The sequence below is a fragment of the Eupeodes corollae genome, chromosome 2 (assembly GCF_945859685.1).
Source record: "Eupeodes corollae chromosome 2, idEupCoro1.1, whole genome shotgun sequence".
Classification (NCBI taxonomy): domain Eukaryota; kingdom Metazoa; phylum Arthropoda; class Insecta; order Diptera; family Syrphidae; genus Eupeodes; species Eupeodes corollae.
Genome location: NC_079148.1, coordinates 147,168,712 through 147,190,483, shown reverse-complemented (window position 1 = coordinate 147,190,483; position 21,772 = coordinate 147,168,712). Strand labels below are relative to the sequence as shown.

Below are 21,772 nucleotides of genomic sequence, written 5' to 3'. Positions count from 1 at the left end.
AAATGAACTTTAAAACTTTACAAAAGACCAAAGCTTATTGAAATTTATTTTGACAAAATTTGTCATTATTTTGACACAAGGAGTTTAGCAGCGCCATCTTAGTGTGTGGATGATTTCAACACTGGTTGTGATTTCGACAACAAGGAGATGTACCTTATCTTGGTCGAGGTCTTAAATCTTATAATGTTTAAACAGAAATGAATGTGAAACGTGTTCGTGCAAATTAATATTGTGAAAAGTCCAGAAACATCCCGACACAAAGTCACTCTGGCCAGTTCGGTGTTACCTGTAGTTCATTGTGAAGAGTTTTAAGAACTAAATTGCAGATGTTTCTATACAAAATCCAATTTGGCAAGACCTATAGACAGGAGATTTTCAGAGATTCGTTCTTTACTTGTACTTCATGAATGTGGAATGTCTTAAAATGCTCCATCTTCTTCTATCATTACATTGTTTAAGAACACCTCAAGAACACTTGTTCTAATGATCAAGCTGTATCCTTGGCAAATTAAAGACTCAACAAATTTTGCAAATTGCCTACGCGTTCTTTTGTCTGTGGAGTGTAAGTAACTGAGCTTAGAACTATCCTAAAATTGGAGGAAACCATTCTGTCCGAAATACTGGCTTTAAGCCCCCAGATGTCTTTCGAATTGCTTTGAAAAAGACTCTAGAAGAAGAATTATATAAAACCATTTCCATAAATCGTACTTTGAAACTTTTCAAACAAATTCTTAAAACGAAAATCGATTAAAGTTATTTTCAATTTTGACCCACCTTGTACCAGAAATCGAACAGAACTTAGTTTTACACATAATTCGCATTGTTTGTTGAAGAATTGAAGATGCACCCCTATTTGGAGAGATGGCATCAACATATCAAAGTTGTTTACAAAAACAGATATCATGGCTTTGAATTTGAAAAACAAAATGTCTGCCTGAATCTGGCTTTTCTATGCTTCTACTAAAGATTATCATCAGATAGGAACATCTACTTCAAAAGTCTTAAATATTCAACTATGGAACACAAGTTCAAAGCCCATTTCACTCGAGTCACCTCGGCTTTATGTGTCTCAAGAACTTTTGTGTAGAGTTTTCGTAAATTTCATTTGATACTTTTACACTCTATTTGAATATACACTTGTTTGTTTAATGAGACTTAGAGTGCCACACTTAAACAAGAACTCGACCAGGACCCGGACCAGGACATCGAGGACAAAAACAAAATTGACAACGAGATGTGTGTCCTAGATCCTTTTCTACATAACATTTGTAGCTTTATACAAAACATGACTCGACATCAGAACATTTCAGATGTAAACATCCCAAACCCCAGATATTTTTGAAAGAAAAGTTAATGCGGATGTCGAACAGAATCAATACTTCTTTTTTATTGAACTTTTATTATGAAAGCAATAAATAACTGAATTCAATTTGTGTCATCGATTTGTGTGTGTTTTCGAGCTGCTCCAAGCTCCATCTCCAACTCCAACTCGCCTCTAAGCTCGCTCAAGCTCTGCTTCCAAGAATATTTCTTATTCAAATCGGATGTGACGAAAATTCATATGTAAAAAGGGATATGTTTTTGTTTACATTATTTGAAAGAAGAAGTCGTCCGATATGTTGTTAGCAAATAATATTGAAAATAGGTTCAAACTCACAACAATGGGAAAATACGACCCAAAATTGAAAACTCTTTTCGAAACAAGACGAAATAGAATAAAGCAATAAAAAACATTCCATATAGAGTCATGTTTATTCGAACGCCTGCTGCTTTATTGTGCTTGCTCTATAAGTCAATATGGTCACATACATAGAAAACTTTATTATTATTTTTTGTTACCCAAAAAGGAAAACTCAATTTTTTAAAGAAGGTACACAAGAATTCTCGAATATATGGAACTTTTTTTCGGGGAAATTGAATCCGAAAAGGTTTGTGATTTTGTTGATTTTGTCAAAGTAAATATACATTTTGATCTTTGGATTGGAATTTTTCATTAAGTGATTTTGAAATACATATAGATATATTTTTATATTCAAAATTTTATATAATATGTGAGAGCTAGGGTTTCAGGAAAAAAATATAAATTGTTTTAACATTGAAATCAATAAATTGTTTATAGAAAACAATCTAAATGATTTTCAAACATTTTATTTTTTTAAGAAGAGCAATTAAAATACCTTATTATTGGGGAAGATAGGAAAAAACTGAAGTGAAATCGAAGCGAAATCTATACTAACATAATAAAGCTGAAGTGTTTGTTTGTTTTGTTTGTTTGCTTGTTCGTATGTTTGAACGTGGTTATCCCAGAAACTACTATTCCGAACTGAAGAACTCTTTCGGTGGTACATAGCGCATTTACTGAGGATGGCTTTATAACAAAGTATCTGATTTCCAGCCCAGTATGAGTTCTTATAAGTCGTAGTTATGCTTCAAAAGATTTAAACTGCTTAACTGCTCAACAAAAACATTCTTATAATTTTTTGGTTTATAATATCACTGAAAATATTTACAACCGGTTTTTCAGAAGTACCCTTTTTTAGCGGCCTTTCCATTTACCAGTCATTTAGAAATTTATCGACATGAGAAAAAATAAAGAATATTGTTGGTGGATAAGTTGCAAAGTTAAATTCAACTTAAAAAAAAATGTTCAAACAAGTTATAGTTTTCGACTAATTTGAAAAAAAAGTGCACCTACCCAAGATTTCTTAGCTCCATTTATCAACAAACGGTATTTTTAGGAAATGAAAAGTATGTATAAATGAAGCCTTCCAACACTATGTAGCCTTGTCAGAATTTGTTCGAAGTGAATGACTAATTTGTCTAGGCTTAAATGTTTCGAATTAACCTTTTTTCTAGATTGTCAATTGAAACAAATTTCCGTTTGCTTCGTCAACTTTAAAGCAGCATTCTACAAGATAAATAGAAGAGCAAGGTCTCGGTGCTATAGAAATTTCTTTTGGAATTTCTTCAACTTAATTTAAGTTTTTTGTTTCATTAAGTGCTTCCGTATGGAAAAGGACGGATTTTTCTCTGATAGGTTTTAAACATCAGGTGTTCCCCAAGGCTGCATTCTAAGTCCATTACTATTATCTTTACTATTATCAATATGCATAAATGCTTTATTTATTGATGATATTTGTGACCTGCCCTGGGAGACAGGAGAATTATATTTTGTCGATATACAAGGGAAAGTCGTACTTTAGGCTGTTGACTTAGATGTTAAATTTTTAAAGCTCGTGAAAAGAGAAGACAGCTCGAAAAAAAATGGGTCGCTCAATAATCAGAATGTTAATGTTGTACAATAATTTAAGTACCTGGGTATTTTGATTGTTCATAATTTAAATTTTTCAAAACACTTTAAACTAAAAAGCAATAAATCTAAACAGGCTTTGAGCATAGTGTTCCCTGAGCTCTTTGCTAACCAAGATATCGATCTCACTTAAAAATTCCTTGTTTTAAATTCAAAAAATGTAATGTCTATTTCAATGAAGCTCATCATGTATCACATTTGGCTGAAACACTTTCGGCTTTGTCTGCGTTACGTTGGGCCTTCTTCGAGGTTGATTTGAATGACACTTCCAATATGACATTTTTAAAATGGCACTTGTGTCATTAGCAGCTGTTATTTTTTTTTTTAAATAAAAAACAATATGAATTTTGAAATTGATAAAAAATAATTTAACGCGGACCTGATGTATTTTGTTTGTTGACTTTTTTACAGCTTTTGAGCTGTCAGACAAAGCAAATGTTCAGCAAATTTGAAATAGAGCTTCAGTTTGCAGTCAAATTACGTTATTTCCTTACGATTGTCAAATGAAACGTCAAGTCGAAGCTTTTTTGCATTGAATTAATTTGGATGAACTCGTAAACGTCAAGTAAAGCCTAAGCTGGAGCATGTTTGTGTTGAAACACATTTCGGAGTCAAACGTTAATAAACGAAAGGGAATGTTTACAGATGTCATGGAAAAAATTGAAGATTTAAACTCAGATTCTACCTAGAGCAACTCAATCAATAGTTATGTTCAGAGTCCTATTTCAGCAGCGAATATTCTATTGGAGCTCATTAACTCATCTTTAGAGCACGTGTTGAAATAGGGAAATGAAGATGTTATCCATTGTCCTGAATTGCAGCAGACAAGCCAGTTAAATACTTAACGGAACACTAGGACGGTTGCAACAGTTTTCAAGCTTAAAACCTTAAGTTAAAGCATTCACTGCAATTTAAAACATACTATTTAAGATTACTGATGCAAGATTCCAAACAATTTTGTAAAATGTTAAGGCCGTTCTTAGCAATTTAGCTTAAAAGAAGATTTACCCAATTTCAAACGATTTTAACTTAATACTATATCAATCTGTCAAATTTATATGACATCTGTACAAGTTTTCTTATAAGAGCAGTAGATGAAATCGTTCAGCCAAAAGTTGGGAATTCCAAGTAATAGGTCCGTTTAGGTATATATTTTTGATTTGTTTATTTTAACAAACTGTCAATATTAAGACATGTTTGGATGCTCGTTTTTCAATAAAAGTTAATTAGTAATTTACAAGTTAACAAAATGAAAAGAATTTTTAAAAATTTTGGAGATTTTGGAGATTTTTAGTAAGTTGCTAAATATTTAACAAATTATTCACTAATTAACTGTCAAACCATTAAAAACAGGTTGTTCAAAATATTGCATTACATTATGTTTAAAAAAAGAAGAAAGATGTCAAAATTGCTAAAATGAATTTAATAATTTACTAATCGTTTAAAATGTTGCGCTATAATGTTTAAATAATAATAATTTTACTATTCATTGAAATCACTATTCTGGATAAATTAAAACTCGAAACCATCTTTAAACTATTGCCCAATTTATGCATTTCACTTATTGTGAATATACTTTTCGAAAGTGAATTTGGGTGATCCATAATTCGTTATTGTGAATTGGATTTTTGAACATGCAAATGGATGTTCTGTAATTCGGTTTGTTCCATTTTTTTAACGCAATCAAATCACATTTTTTATTTCTGTGAATTCATCTTTGATAGCTTTCTTTTGCGAGGAATCGGAGGGTTGCAGCAAGTTTTTGAATTGAAAGAATCGATGAATGTATTATTAAAGGTTCTATAACCCTTAGAACACATAAAAAAGTGTCTTTGGTTAATCTAAAATTACCTTATTTATCGGAACAATTGAACATAATTTTCACACACTTAAATTGTGTAAATCCAATATATTGTCTCGCAAAAATTGGTCTTCTTATTTTTTCTCTTCAATTCTGTCTCCTTTGTTCACTTAAAATTGCCAATAATATTGCATCCATCAATACTTCATCACTTCAGAAACAAAAAAAGCATTTTCGAAGTTTTCGAAATCGACCGAATTGAAGAACATTAATTTTTATTTCACGTGAAATTAAAAAGTGATTGCAATTCACTTTCGATCGAAATTCGGAACACGGGCGTATTTATCAGAATAATTCTACATAATTTGTACACACATTGTTACATTATGTTAAGTAAATCCAATATTATTTAATTTTTCTCCCAAAATTCGTCTTCTTATATTGTCACTTGAGTTCTGTTTCCTTTTTTTACTTAAAATTGCCAATAATATTGCATCTTGCATCCATCTTCACAACAGCAAACATTTTACTTCGGAAACAAAATAAAAATGGATGATCCTTCAGTTCTGACAGTTCGAAGAAATTTCGAAGTTTTCGAAATCGATCGAATTGAAGAACATGTAATTTTATTTCACGTGAAATTGAAAAGTGATTTTAATTCATTTTCGATCGAAATTCGAAGCATGATCGGAGCGTATATATAACAAAGTGTTACAGTCCTCCTATATCATCCCGACCAGAGACAATAATACATTAAACCAGGCTTAACACTACACATTTAAAGATGCTGAATAAATATATGTGGTATAGCTTTTTCGCTTCTCTTGATTTTAATTCACAGTGACTTTTCACAGAATATTTTATAAACCAAAGAGAAAAATTTTAACAAACATTTGTCTTTTGTTGTTGTGCAGTTAGGGCATCAAATACCATCTTTTATATGTGACAGCTTGCAGAACCGTATCGTAATTTACTTATCCTGGAATAGTTTCTTCTTTGACCCGTTCCGTCATCCAGTTCTTCTTGTATGACGGATAGGTTAAGGCCACTCGTTTATTCTCTAGTCTGCTGCTTATTTCAGGAAGCTTCTCTTCTAACCGATTATAACGTGGCAACCTTCTTCTAAGGGCACCACGGACACAGCTTTTTTTTGACATGCAAGCCAATGCACTGATTATTTTCCGGTTTGCTGCCAGAAGCACGATAAGAATTTCAGACATTTTCCTGCTAGGAAAAGGGGATACAATTCTAAGCCATTATCCCGCGGAACAGTCTTAGAGAACCTTGGATAAGCTAAGCGTCGTGGCTAGTGCTACGCTGACCATTCTCTAATTTTTGCTAAGGACAGGTCTTATTACTTCATTCCGTTGCGTTGGTTACAAACCATAGATTGAAAACTTTAAACCCAAATTTTTTGCTTCCTTTGAGAAGAATCCTTCAAACCGACGACGAGTCTACCTCAGCTTCGTTAGAAAAAGTATCACAACTAGGGTCTTTGTACAAAACCAGTTTTGAAGAAATTCAATAATAAAAGGGCGATAGCTTTTAAATATTAAACTCTAGTTTTTTAATTATTTTTTCAAGACTCTCTCTCGAACACAATTCTATCCTGATATTTCTTTAAATTTTCCCTGAAAAAAAAAGTCTCCCGAAATTTAAGATTTTCCTTAATTTAAAATCAAATGCAAGCCCTCTTCCCCCCCCCCCCTTTTGTAATCGTGCAATCGTTAAACAAACATGCTCCATATGTTTACTTTATTCTTCTTTTATCGAAAGTTGTGTAGCTTGTGCCCTAAAGTGCAAATATTCCACATCGAGCGTAAACATTCTAGCTCAAGTAATTCCTCAAAAAAATACGAAAAAATGAACTCTGGAATCGCGAACTTACATACATATATTTTTATAAAAAAAACGAACGAAGTTTTCCTCATCAAACACACATTCATAGGTATAGGCACTCTTGGGAAATTCCTTAAGGGTTTGCCTATAGCATACTTATGGTTATATTCCTGCATTATTATGCACGGGGAAGCATCGCATCGCATAGCAAAAGTAAAAGAAAAACCTCATTATTCTCGGATAATCCTGGCTGTACTAAAAGTACTACAAGTATAGTAGCAGTAGCAGTGGTGGTGGTTGCACCCTTGCACCATTACTGGGATGAAAGTGATGTCAAAGTTTCCCATTTTTTTCAAACCAACTCTCGAGTCCCGAGTCCCGACAGAAATACAGAACACACAGAAAAAAGAACTGAATTCAAAAATGAACTAAATTTAAATTCTAATTTAACTTTATGTGGGACAAATGGATGAATATTAAAAGAAAAAAATCGATTTGACTCTATGCTATACATACCGTTATTTTGTGTGTTTTATTCGACGTCCTTCGCGTTCCAATCTGCTTTAATCCTCTCCTCTCTGCCACCTGAATCTCAATAATCCAATGACAAGGTTCCTTTCTCCGTGTTTTTATTTTTTTTTATTTTATTTATCGATTTAGCCTGTGAGTGTTTTGAGGCAAGGGGCTGAAGTTGAGGGTGGTTGTGAGGGGTTGAAAAAGGTGCTTCACATAGACGAACAAAAATAAAGAATTAAATTTATAAGCGAGAAAAAAACACAACGAACTGGCTTTCGATTTAACTCTTCACTTGATTCTTTTTCTATCGGAGTCGATTAAAATCCCCTTCGAATGCAATCGGTGCGATTACGTGAGTCCCATAATCCTTTTGAGTACGTGTACCGTATTTCATTATAGAGATACTAATCCGATAAATAGAAATATTTTATTTTTGTTTAATTAAATTTAATTGGAATCTGTGATTGTTTTGTTGTTTTATTTTAAATTCACTTATTTATTTATATAATTATTATTATTTAATAATTTATTTAAAAACTGAAAACGCACTGTAATTTATTTTTTCTACATTTATTTATTTTTTAAATGTTGAATTAATTTTAAAACGTTTTAACACTATTTTTATACGCACATTGAATTGAATTGCTTTTATTTGAGGCAGTGTGGATTTATTATTAATATAATTTTTTGTTTTAATAATTAAACTTTTTTTTAAATGAACACTTTTTTCAATTTTTATTTTTGTTTTAACGTATCTACGATTTAATTAATATTTATTTTTACTTTCTATGAGTAATTTATTTGGTTTATTATTTTTATTTGATGGGGAATTTATTTATCTGTTGAATACAAACAAAACAAAAATATTGAAAATAAAATATAATTACGTTAACTACCTGCTACTCTTATGCTTTTAGTTGTGGTAGAGGGGTAGTTTTGGTAGTTTCTGTTATTTTTTTTTAATAATAATTTGTGGTTAACTAAAATTTAGTATAGATGAAAAATTCTATTTTAACATTTTCTTCTTTTTGTTGTTGTTTAAATCCATAAAGCATCATTAGCTTTTGTTTATCCAGCTGTGTAAACACCCCGATAATTGATTATGACGAGTTAAGGGTTTGACAAGCTTGCATTAAAATTTAAATTATATTTCTATTATTTATATTTTCAATTTGGTCAACAGGATAGACAATTTTATGGCTATTAATTTTGATGGATTTTTAATTTGGTTTAATGGAAAGAAGGTAGGTAAACTTCTGTTTCTAACTTCCTAATTAGGCATCTTTCCGTTTCGAGAAAAGTTCTGAAATTTTTGATATGAACCTAATTTTTATTTTTTTTATTGTATTAATTGTAATTAATTTTTAATATACTGAATACCATTTTATAAATATACAATTTTTCAAAAATGGTCTGAAGATTTATTTTATGAACGCAAATTTGTGGAGCTTATTTTAAGAAACTATTAATTTGCATTTAATAGCAAATCTTCGGAAAAAAATATTTTTAAAACGATTTTTTATTTAAGTACAAATTAATTTGATTCAAACATTTGTTTTAAATATTATTTTTTATGTTTGAAAAATAATGAAAAATCAACCGAATAAAGGCTCAAATACATGTTTGTTAGTTATTTAATTTAAACAAAATATTTGTATGTACGGTAATTTTTAATTTTAAGAATAACATTTATTTTCAAAAAAAAGCAGACTTTGAAAACTTCCCATCTAGGACCTTAACAATATATCGATAACAACAGTTTTGTGAGAGATACAATATTTGAAGTCAATTTGTTTCTTTATTCTCCTAATATTTGAGCTGAAAACCGTTTCTTATCAGTTGTTTGGTGTTTTTGAAGGATTTCGTATTTTGTATGAAAAGATGTCAGTTAAATTTTAAAGAGTTTTATTTTATTTTATTTTATTTAGCTTAATACAAGCTATAATAACTTAACTTAACTTAACACTAGCTTAACATTTTTTTTTATTTTTTTTTTACAGTTCTTGTTATCAGTTTTCAACATAAATTCATGTTTGCCCTAAGGCCCACATAAAAGCTATTTAATGTACAAGAACTAACAATTTTCATTTTATCTGAGTTAAAATTACAAGGGACAGGGAATTCGGACTCAAAAAGTGAAAAAGTAAAGGGTATCTTTCAGATGGGATTTGGAAATGTTGAAATCGAAAACTACCATAGAAGCGTTGCAGTGACGAAAAATTCTGGATCTTGGTTCAAAGTGCCCGTAATTAGTTCGGTGATGTGGGATATAGAAAAGAGAAACAGATCGCAGATTTCGAGGGTTGGTGTTAAGATGAATATCACTCAGGAGAGCCGGGAATCTATATTACCCATTAACGATTGGTGAGCAAACAATATATCAGCGTTTTAGCGTCTAATATATAAGGGCTGCAAACCTATCAGTTTAAGTCGATCGGCATAAGGAGGCAAGTTGGATGTATCATCCCAGGGCAGGCCACGTAAGGCAAATCGAACGAAACGTCTCTGAACATTTTCAATTCTGAGTGTTTGGTTTTCATAAAAGGGAGACCATACTTGGCATGCATATTGAAGATGACGACGGACTAGGGAAATGTAAAGCGCTTTAGTTACATAGGGGTTGGAAAATTATTTTGACCATCTCTTAATAAAACCGAGAGATCTATTTGCTTTATTAATAATTTGGTCAAAATGGGAATGGAAATTCAGGTGTTTGTCACACATAATACCAAGATCTCTAATAGAATCGGCTACGTTGGCGGCATCATTAAGGAAGTAGTATATTCTATGAGATGGGATTTGTTTGCGCGAAAAGGTCATGTGTTTACATTTACCTACATTTAACTCTAGTAAATTATGCATGCAACAAACAAAAAAGATATTAAGATCATTTTGTAAAAGTAAGGAATCAGATGGAGTACAGATAGTCTTAAAAATTTTCTTATCATCCGCAAACATTAGGATATCTAAGTTTTGTAATTTAAGACAGACATCGTTAACAGATAAGACGAAGAGAAGGGGGCCAAGGTGACTACCTTGTGGGACTCCAGAAGTTGCATGTATCGGACTACAGACTGAGTTACGGAAAAGGACTCTTTAAGTTCTATTCGCAAGATAGAAGCTTATCCAGTTTATAAATATAGATGGAAAGCCTAGAGCTCTTAGTTTGAGAAAAATTATGTTATGGAATATTTTATCAAAGGCTTTGCTGTAGTCAGCGTATCAGCACTAAATTTTAAAAGTAAGCAACAATTTTTTGCTTATGATAAAATAAATTTTATTTCAATATTTGTTATTGTTCCTGACAATTTTTAGTCGAAAACCAATTTTTGTAAATCTTGGCAGCATTTTGTGAAGGTTTTCATTTCTTATAAAAAGATGAGATATTTCTATGACTCTTTCCTCATGTTCACAAAAAAATTTTGCTCCTTAATCTGTTCTCGAAATACTAAAATTTAATATTGGTTTCTAAGAATTTTGCTTAGTTCTATTTTTCGTTGGGATTTTCTAAAAATTTTAAGGAAATAGTTTAGTTTGAAAATCTAGTTTTGTTAAATAGATTTTTAGTCGAAAAAAAGTTTTTACCAACTTTTGTTGTTTTTTTGTAGGTTTTTAATGTTTTTGTTAAAAAAACTGTCAATACGATTTTTCTTAAAATTTTACTGAATGTTAAGAACAAAATATATTAACAAAGATAAAATTAATTTAAAGTTAATATCTCAAAGTTTTGAAAATATTTTTGAGTAGAAAATCAATTTTTACCAAATTTTGTTAATTTCTTGTTTAGGTTTTATTTTTTGTGAAAAACTTTCCATTTGATTTTCTCAAAATTGTTCAAAATGATGAAAACAATATTTATTTTTGGTTGCACAAAATAGTTTTGGAGATAAAATCATTTTGTAGTCGTAAAATTTTCGAGGTGAGTTTTTTTTGATTTATAAGAAAAACCGTTGATTGGATTTTTTTCAAAAAATATACTTGTTTGGCATCATAATAAAATACACTATATTAAATCTAATTCTTAATTCAAGTCTCTAGCAATTTTGGTTCGTAAGATATTTAGGGTTAACCAGAATTTTCACCTTTTTTTAACTGCTATGGTAGCAATTTTATTGAGAGCTCTTTCTGCATTTTTGTTGCCTTATAATCTGTATACCAAAAATCTTCTATTTCAACTCTAGGGACCTTGAAACGTCGAGAAATGTCAAAATTTTCAATTTGACAAATCGGACCCATGACAATAACTTCCTATGGGAAGTTAAAAAGCAACGTGATTAGATTTTTTTTCAAAATTACACCAATTTCTTATCACATCACCAAATATAGAACAACATTTAGGTGAAGTCGTTAACGATATTGGTTCGTAAAATATATGAGTCCAAAATTTGCTTACATTGCTATAGTTAAGAAAAGCACTAACTCAATATTTTTGAAAACCATTTTTGCATTTCTCTGTGTTACTATCTGTCTAAACAAGCTTATTTGAAGTCGATATTTCTACTGGTCCTTGAGATATGGAAATGGTATCCGGAACATACTCACATAAAAACATATCTTTAAAAACCTTTGATTTAGATTCTAGAAACCTTGGAATGACAAAATTTCCAATATGATAAAATCATACCGACTATAGTATTGAATCTTAATCAAAATAATTTTGTCTATGGAAAATTGGAGACTTTAAAAAATAATGCTTACATACAAACTTACAAAATTTTAAAATAATTTTTTACTGGTAGGAAAATTAGGAAATTTTAAATCTGTAGTTCACATGGAGTAGCATTTCAAACTGAATTTAAAAATTTTTAGTTTGAGAAATTACAGAACTTTTTTAGTCCCGCAAAGCTTAAAAATGTGACTTACTTTTAAGCTCGTTAAATTGAAACACTGTTGGTATAATTTACACTCTGATACATGAACCCACATGTACCTTCAAACAGGTTTGTTAAACCAAGAACAGCAGCGATTTTGAAATTCAAAAAGATTCAAAAATGCTAATAAGTCTTAACGTTTTCTTCATTCATCCTATTATTTGACGCGTGAGTGACCGACTAAATGTCCGTGTCTCTTCCAAAATACCTCTAATTTTGAGCTAAAACCTAACACACATAGTCTTAAATAGTTGCCTTATCAATTAAGCAAACCAATAGATGATTTTTGAAACTTTTTGAGTACTCGGTTTTTTTCAACTGTAGCATTACAGTTTTTGGAAAATTATTACTCGGTTTTTTGAAAACTTATTACTCAAAAATAGAAAGGTGTTCCTCTCAAAACTTCAACATGAGTCAGTTGTTCTTATAAATTAGGAAATTTTTAAACTTACTTGGAAGTGAGTGCTTCATATGATATTAATAATTATCTGACGAATTTGTAAGGAAATTTTAAAATGTGTGTTTTTGAAGTTCAAAAATGAGTATAAATGAAAAATAAAAGGAATCATTGGTTCGCTATGCTTACAAAATAACAGCATCTTGTAGTCTAGTAATGGACCCTTAGAAACAGAGACGCAATCGTAAAAATAAACAGCCACTAGCTTTACATAAATCGTCTCAACAAAATTATAGCAAGCAATCACTTGATATGTATAATATACTCTCGTTTCTGAAATCTTAATTTTTATAAGTATTTCTGAAAATTAACCCAAATATCCTGTTCAGTCTTTGAAAATATTCAAAAAAATATGAAGATTGAACCACAAATCTTGATTTATAAAAAAAAACTATAATCTAACCACCAACTTTTCTAAAAAATACTTCCAGTATTTGTACGAAATCATTTTTCTCATTATTTTAAATTTTTAGGATTAGACCCAATCAAATTTTTAACAGCTTTAAAAATAAATTTTATTTTCTTTAAGCTGTTAGGATACTCAGTAATTTTCAAGTTCCAGAATGATTTCTTAGTCAGCGACTGCAAAAGTCATGCCAAGTCCGCAATAAAGAACATCTTAAGTGTAAGAAACAATGCTCGTAAATTAAAAAAGAAACAAGCCTATTGAGCTCAATGTCTAAAAGCTAAAAAACTTCATGTAGTTAAACTTCTTCTAATTTGAATTATAAAATAAGAAACATAAACCATTTATCAACCTTTAAAATATTGGTACTAAATAAGCGTTCGGTTCAGTGCAGAAGGAGTCTCCAAATTTTTTTTTGAAGTTATCCATTGGATAAAAAAAGTTGGTTCTTATTTTTTGCTAATATTTGTATAAAACAGTAAATACTCAATTATTGAGAATTATTGTTCCGTTTTTTTATTAATCTTCTTTTTTAACCAAATAGAAGTTTTTCATATCAAAACTTTACCTCGTTAACAAATTAAATACAAATACAGACAAAAACCTTTGTAAACAATTTCGATTTATTTTTTGAATTCCTTCAAAATTTTGAAATACAAAAATCCGAAAACTTGAAGATTCTATAATGTCAGACTCGTTGAATAGAATGAAGATCCTTTCACTTTTAATAGACAAACTTACTAATATTTATTTTTTAAATAAAAATTAACATTTTTTAATATTTTCATATCTCTCTTTACATCAACTTTTTAGATTGATAAAACGCTTAATTGTTTGTCTTTAGTATCTTAGTATTGTAAACACTGCATTGATTTAATCGTTTAACTATTTTTTTTTCAATTCAATATTATATTATATCAGTTTTTAAATGATTTCTTATAATGGGTTACTCTGGCGTAAACGTACTATTTTTAACCAAAATTTAATAATAATAACTTCGATTTTTTTAACTGTTTTAAATATTGACATATTATTAAGTTCAAATAAATTATTAAATATACAAATAATTCTAAATTCGAGGTAACCACAAGTTGAGGAATTCAATTTATTCAGCATCGTCCGTCCATCCATCCTTTCGATGACCATTAAATATCCTTTTCGTGATAATTACCCCAATCCTCATTATCATATTAAACTTAGAGCATAACTTAGAATTTCCTCATTGACATACCAATAAATAACAACAACTGTCAAGGTTCGTTTCATGTTTCGGGGGGTTTAATTGAAATAAATGCCAAAATCCACCTTATTGCTCTTTACCTCATTACAATAAATCCTCCCATCATCATCATCATGTTGCATACCTATACTAAGAGAGAGCGAGAGGTAAGACCCAATTCCAAAAACCATAATTACGACCACTCTCCCTCCACCATAAACCATAAGTACATAAATATAAGAGCAGAGGTAGTAACATTATTTTCTGATCTGAAGCGATAATTAATTGCAGTTGCAAAAATGTGGGAAGTGGAAAGTCAATTTCATTAAGGACACTCACACTGGATGTGTCGCTTATGACACACATATAATAATAATTCCCTTCACTCGTTGTTTCTAATTACGTACATCACGGCGTATGAGTGATTTTTTTTTCAATTTTATTTCTCTTCCTTCATTTCAGTATATTATTCGCACTCACTGACTAATACAGTACCCATACATACATCTGTATACAGTATACAAGAAAGCTAAATAAAACGAAAGAAGCAGGATTTAAAATCCTTTTAAATTAAAAAAAAATAGAAGCACATAAAAATAAGAGAAAAAAGCAAAAGAAAAGGACTAAACAAAATAACGACAAACAGGAAAACCTTGTGCACTATTTATTTTGAAAGCAAGGACCGCGACAACAACCGCACACTTAGTCGAACTTTTAACCCAATTTTCGCAGTGCACATTTTTTATTCTTAGAAAAAAAGGATCAGAAATAAAAAACACACACTACGAGAAGAAAGAAGACGAAAAAACTCGCACGCGAAATCAAACAGATTCAAAACATTCACAGAAAAACACTTTACACTGTTTTTTTTTTCACTCTAAGGCTACAGTCCTGTTGTGCAGCTGATGCTATGGTGGCAACACAACAACGATAACGACAACAAGGACCAGGAGGAGGACGACGAACAAGGAACGAAGAGTTAGTTATAGGAGCACCAGCTTATATAGCTTCAGCTTCAGTTTCAACATCAGCATCAGCTTTCAACACAGAAGAAATCTGTGCCGAGTTTTTCTTCTTCATAGAACAAGAAGAAGAACTCCCGGTGAGTTTTCTCTTAGCCGCAATGTAGCACACGGCAGGACTCAGAAACTTTTTTTGTTTCGAACACTGAAAAGCCTGCACTTGGCACAGAATGAGAATCCCACCCAGAAATTATGTCCTGCCGAGAACTTTCCTAAGCACTAGAGCACCAGTTTCTGTTTTTTATTTAATTTTTTTGAACAGATAACTCGTTCGCCATTGTTATTGGGATATAATGCTTGAGGCAGAATTCACAACAGACACACATATATTTTTACACAGAGTCCTAGTTACATAACACATACAGTGGCCAAAGGCTAAGAAATATATAAATTCTGTCACAGGACGACGACAAACACAATTCACACAGTGAGATCCTTTAGTCGTTCGTTCATTCGTTCGTTCGTTTATTTTTTGTTAAATTCTCTTTTATTTTCTTCAGTAAACTTTCACTGGGTGACACATAAAATATCCTTTATTGTTGTTTGCATGGCGGGCGCGGGCATCCCTGCGAAAACCCCTTTTTTTAAACAATCCATGGTGTATCCTGACACACAACAAACAAAACAGAGCATATAAACTCGGAGTGTGTTTTAATTAAAATACCTTATGACCTTTTACGTGAAAAGATTGCATGCAAAACACACGCGACACACACGAGAACGACAAACAACGAACGCCAAACGTATCCTTGAACAATATTTTAACTTTTCAATTTCACATTTTTTTGTTTTATATTAATATTTTCTTTTTTGTTGTTGTTGTTTTTCATTTTAACTTCACTCACTCACTTTTAGTCATACATTTGTGAGCGTATTTTGAATCCTGTTGGGGTTTTTTGTTTTCGGTGGAAAAAGGGATTAAAATTTATACGTGCATATTTTTCCTTTATTTTGTTGGTTAAATATAATGTTTTCTCTTGTTCTTTCTCTTTTTGCGGCGGCGGTGTATTCTCACTTGCTCTTTCGCTTTGCTTTCCTTGCTGCTATGATTACTAGTTCAAGGACACAAATGCTATGCTAATTTTCACCAAAGGACCTACATTCAGGCGTACACATTGAGAGTACACACAAAACACGTTCCTGACCTGACATTGCCTCTGGTCGTATATACAAGGATATGGTGTTTGCAAAATTTTATTTTATTTTTCGTTTTACGCGAGATTTTTTTGCAAACAAAGGATAACACACCGCACAAATTACTTTCCCGGTGTACAAGGACTAAAAGGAGAGCATACAATATGGAGCCGAAGGAAACAAAAAGAAGAGAAATATTAAACACAAAAGCCCCGCAGAGTCTTTGACTCAGCGAAGCAGAATAATGTGTTTGCGCTGAGGCTTCAAGGACAATTAGCTCGACATGTATGCTGACTGCATTTGCGTTGCCAAAGCAGAGCAGGATTATGCAACTATTAACAAACAAACACTAAAACTCAACCCACCCATACGTTGTTGACGCTTTTGCTGCTGGTTCTGATTCAGCTTATTCTACACGAGTATATTACCAAACAACGACAATGACAACGACGATGTCGACATCGACGTCAACGTCGACGAACGTTTCAAGATCACAACTACCGTCACGGGGCGTCTCGTTGACGTCAGAGCAGAGGTAAACTCTGACACTCTGAACTCGTTGGAGGAGTCCTTTCTATATAATATAGTATATATCCTGTGTTTCTCACTGATACAGTTTCACGGTCACTGCGATTTCAATTGTTCCGTTTTTTTAATTTTATTTTATTTGTTTTTCTTTTTTCTTGTTAAATTATCCTTTTCCGAGGACGAAGAAAGAACAAAATACAATTAAACAAATATCCGTTTATAGACATACAGTTATTATTATTACAAAGCAAACAGGAAACACAAGGATATTATAAGGCAGCAGAGCCATAACCGTTTTTCACATTTACCAACACCTGATGCGGAACGACGCGCTGCTCCTTGATTTGCGGAAGCTTTCAAAACCATAACTCGACTGACGCAAACTGAGCTATCTTTCTAACGGTTCACATAGAAGACCTGAAGTTAGGCAGGCAGGACTCCGAATTTGAACTCCGACAGACAAAATCTGTGAGAATTTGTGTGTGGAAAATATAGGGAAATATTACAAGATTTGAGAGTGTAGGGGCATGCGCTAGTTTGACATACTGCCATTGCTAAACATCGCTTTGAAGACAGCTGTGATGTAAGGTGTAAGGTTGGTCGAGAGAGAGAGACTTTTTAGCTCTCTTTTGTTACAGTTTTTAGGTTTTTCTCTTTGACCTGCATAGTGATGCTGCGTGTACGCGCGCTGGACGAACCGAACGGAACGAATATGATGGCAGCATAAGAAAAAGGAGAACAGGTTAGGCATACCTATTACGTTTGGGATTTTTTTCGTGATGCTTGTTTTGGCTAACGGTTTTGACGTCACTGTATAAAATATGAAGCTTGAAGTGGTTTTAACGTCAAATGTAACGAGAATAGTGTTGCCATTGTAGAACTTTTAAGGTACTTCTTGTAAACTTTTGGTTTGGTTACTTTTAAAATAAAATAAATTATAGATAATCTAAGGATGGAATCAATATCCATATTTTTATTTATATTCTTATCGTTATCCATATCCATATCCATATCCATATCCATATCCATATCCATATCCATATCCATATCCATATCCATATCCATATCCATATCCATATCCATATCCATATCCATATCCATATCCATATCCATATCCATATCCATATCCATATCCATATCCATATCCATATCCATATCCATATCCATATCCATATCCATATCCATATCCATATCCATATCCATATCCATATCCATATCCATATCCATATCCATATCCATATCCATATCCATATCCATATCCATATCCATATCCATATCCATATCCATATCCATATCCATATCCATATCCATATCCATATCCATATCCATATCCATATCCATATCCATATCCATATCCATATCCATATCCATATCCATATCCATATCCATATCCATATCCATATCCATATCCATATCCATATCCATATCCATATCCATATCCATATCCATATCCATATCCATATCCATATCCATATCCATATCCATATCCATATCCATATCCATATCCATATCCATATCCATATCAATATCTCTTTATCCATATCCATATGGGTTATCCGTTGAAGAAACGTGGTAGGGTTCAGCTAGTAAAAACTATTTGTTTGGGTTCTAATCCTATCAAAGAAGCGGGAAAAAAGTATAGTATACAGATGACAGATCATATTTTAACATTTAAATCATAATTTTTGTATTTTGCTGCCCCTGCCTTAAAGAAGATCATCCGAAACTTACTTTTAGACGTTTCACATCCATATCCCCAAAGAATTTCATCGTTCACATTTCCAATTTCATCTGCTATGCATATCTTTCCCATGAGCCTTCGATTTCGGGATCTTATCCAGAAAAAAAGAAGTATAGTCAAAAAAAAAAGCATCCACCTGCCTTTGCCAAGAGAGATACAAACGTCCTCGCAATATGCAAACCCCTTTATATAGACACAGAGGGTAGCACATCGAGGCTTTGCTGTACCACCACCGGGCACATAGTAAGAATTTATAGTCGGCACTTTATGCCAAACACACTCTAGTTTTTTCTGTTTCCTGTTGGGGTAGTAAGTGGGTATGTGCTCTGCTCGTCCTTGCAAAAGGATACCGGTTATGTTTGGAAAAAATGCTTTTATATCCTTATCTTTCACACAAAACCTTACCTGAATCCTGAAGCTTCCTCCTTCCACGGCACTCCTCACTCACGATGAGAGAAATATTCCGTGAATTCTGTGCGGTACTTCAGCTTTGGTAGTAACGTTTACTCGGAAGAAAAAACTCTATGATATGGAGCTAAGGACTATGCGGAACGAAGCTTTTCCAGCGGAAGGGTTTGAAAAAAAAAAATTGAAAAAAATAAGACGAAAAAGGTTTGTTATCGCGGAAGAGAATGGCTCAAAGGAAGCAAGGTAAAGGCGGTGCACTTTAGTTACCGGATATAGTCGTATTTGCGCCTACAATCCACCAAGTCTGTTAATGCCTCTGAATTTTGAATAGAAATAAACAATCCTAGGATGATGGTGTAGTGTATCCAGATACTTTAGAATCATTGGATTCGGAATCGGAACTCTCTTCTTTTTACTTCTTTGAAAGGATTTTTTTTTTATTTTTGTAGGTGGAAGGATGGTATTGGTCTCTGGTCTGGGGTATATTCTTGATGGTTCTTCGTGAAAATATTTATTGTGAAGCTTCTCTTTATTTTATTTATGATTGTTTGCTTAAAAAAAAGGGAAGTGTCATAGCAATTTGTTTAAGAGACATTGAGGCTTTAATATAAAAAGACTTTAGATAGGTCGAATGGTATACATTGGTATAGGAAAGGTGATGAAGATGGTGATGCTTATGGCAATAAAGTGGAATATAAATGTCAGATAATGTTAATCTTTTCAATTTTTATTGGCATTAGAAAATGGCAGATGTTACCTGTTTATTTTGAATATTATAAATAAAAAACAATCAAAATTTGAATTGAAAACAAAATCGAGTAGTGTGTTGGGGGCTTAAAAGTTGTCTTCATATTGTTGGCTTTCAATTTTGTGTGTGTCAGAAAAAATAAATAAAAGTTAGAAGGTTGTTTTGGAACAAGAAGTTTTATCGGCAGGAAACAGTTAAAAGTGGGTGCTCCAAGACTTGGCTAAATACCGTAGCTGAAGAGGATGAAGTGGTAAAGTAACCAAAGGAGTTAACTACTCCGCCAACAGTCAAATTCGGTTCGACAAACACTTGACTCCACTCTCAAACTCTGAAAAAAATGTTTACTTTGTTCGAATCACGTAATGTTAATGTCCTCAAAAATTTCTGGAGGGTTGGAAAGCCAACTCTTAAATGTTGTAAGTGTAAAGTTACCTGGCAAAATTCTTAAGTTTTCAAACATAAGATTAGAAAAAACTGGGAATTTTAAAATAAAAATAATGTACTGAAATTAACTCTTATTTGGATGTAAGCTTCAAAAAAATTTTACAAAAAAGGAGGGGCTAAGGGGGTAATGGGTGATTAAATTTTAAGGGTCGATGTTGATTTTGAATAAAACACAAATTATTTTGGGAAATTAACGTCACATTTTTTGTTATATTAATCCTGGTTGGTTCAATTAATTATACAACAAAATTTAGACCAAATAGCCACCAAGACTTCGGCGGCACACTTCCACTCGATGGTCTAAATTTTCGATAACGCTATGTCACAATTGAGGTTCTATGCCATTAATATGCCGAATTATGAAGCTCTTGAATTCTTGCTCGCTTATTTTACAAACAATTCCATAGAAAGAAAGTTTAACGGTGTCAAATCACATGTTCTTGACATCGCCTCCACGGCCACTGAGTTTGTCGCCCAGAAGAACAATTTTTTCGTCATTTGAGCAGAAAAAATTCCTTATCATCTGACGAAAGTGAACACTATTCACAGTAACTGCCTGTCCGTCCTTATTTCGGATAAACTACGTCCCGATGATGCCGGCAGCACATAAACCGCACCAAACTGTCACTTTTTGTGGGTGCATTGGTTTTTTAACATAAAGGTGAAAATGTACCAGAAGATGATTTTCTTTGAAAATTTATCATCCATTATTGTTATTTCTTTCTACTATTCTGACCATTAACTACGCTTGAAATGGTGAAGAAGCTGTAAAGAGCCCTTAAGCCACGCAATATTTTCTGCAGAACGAGCTTTATCAAATCTCCTAATTTTCTCCAAGTTTGTACGAAAATTTGGACGGTTAAATTGACCGTCAAACGAAATGTAAGTTATGTAATTTGATTTAAACGCCTGAATAACTTCAACCCGTTTGCTCGATTATGTAACTTTCCATGGTTCAGATTGAGTCAAAATAAGGTTGAGAAACGTCAAAACAATAGAAAAACTTGTCGTTTAGGTGTAGTTTACATTCAACATCGGCCTTTTAAATTTAACCACACCTTATAGCCTTTTCGCACCAAACACAAAACGGAGTTTTCGGCAAAAAGTTTTCAAAAACCCGAAAATCGTTTACACCGAACAATTAAAAGTTTTTAATTGACATTTAAATTTGTTTAAAACCAGCTGTCACATTTTGTACTGATAAAAAAATGTGTGAGTAAAAAGGTATAGCTATTTCTTCTTCTCAAAATAAAATGAATTATAACAACATCTCCTAAGGATATGTCTTTGCCGTCGACACAATTAAGTTGATAACCCTTTTCTGTGCT

The 21,772-nt window shown here is 32.1% G+C and overlaps 1 protein-coding gene across 3 annotated transcripts in view; it reads right to left on the bottom strand.

Moving 5' to 3' along the window:
* The window catches only part of LOC129944417 (uncharacterized), a 270,811-nt gene extending 253,345 nt beyond the window's left edge, over positions 1–17,466 (bottom strand). For 2 of the 3 annotated variants that reach the window (XM_056053830.1, XM_056053833.1), the window contains exons 1-2: positions 16,941–17,466; positions 7,467–8,305 (exon numbers count right to left, since the gene is read on the bottom strand). The gene's annotated coding sequence lies outside the window, so the exon portion shown is untranslated. Of the gene's footprint in view, positions 1–7,466; positions 8,306–14,758; positions 14,927–16,940 lie in introns of all 3 variants that reach the window. The other variant, XM_056053831.1, reaches the window with a different exon arrangement.
* Positions 17,467–21,772: the final 4,306 nt, after the last annotated feature.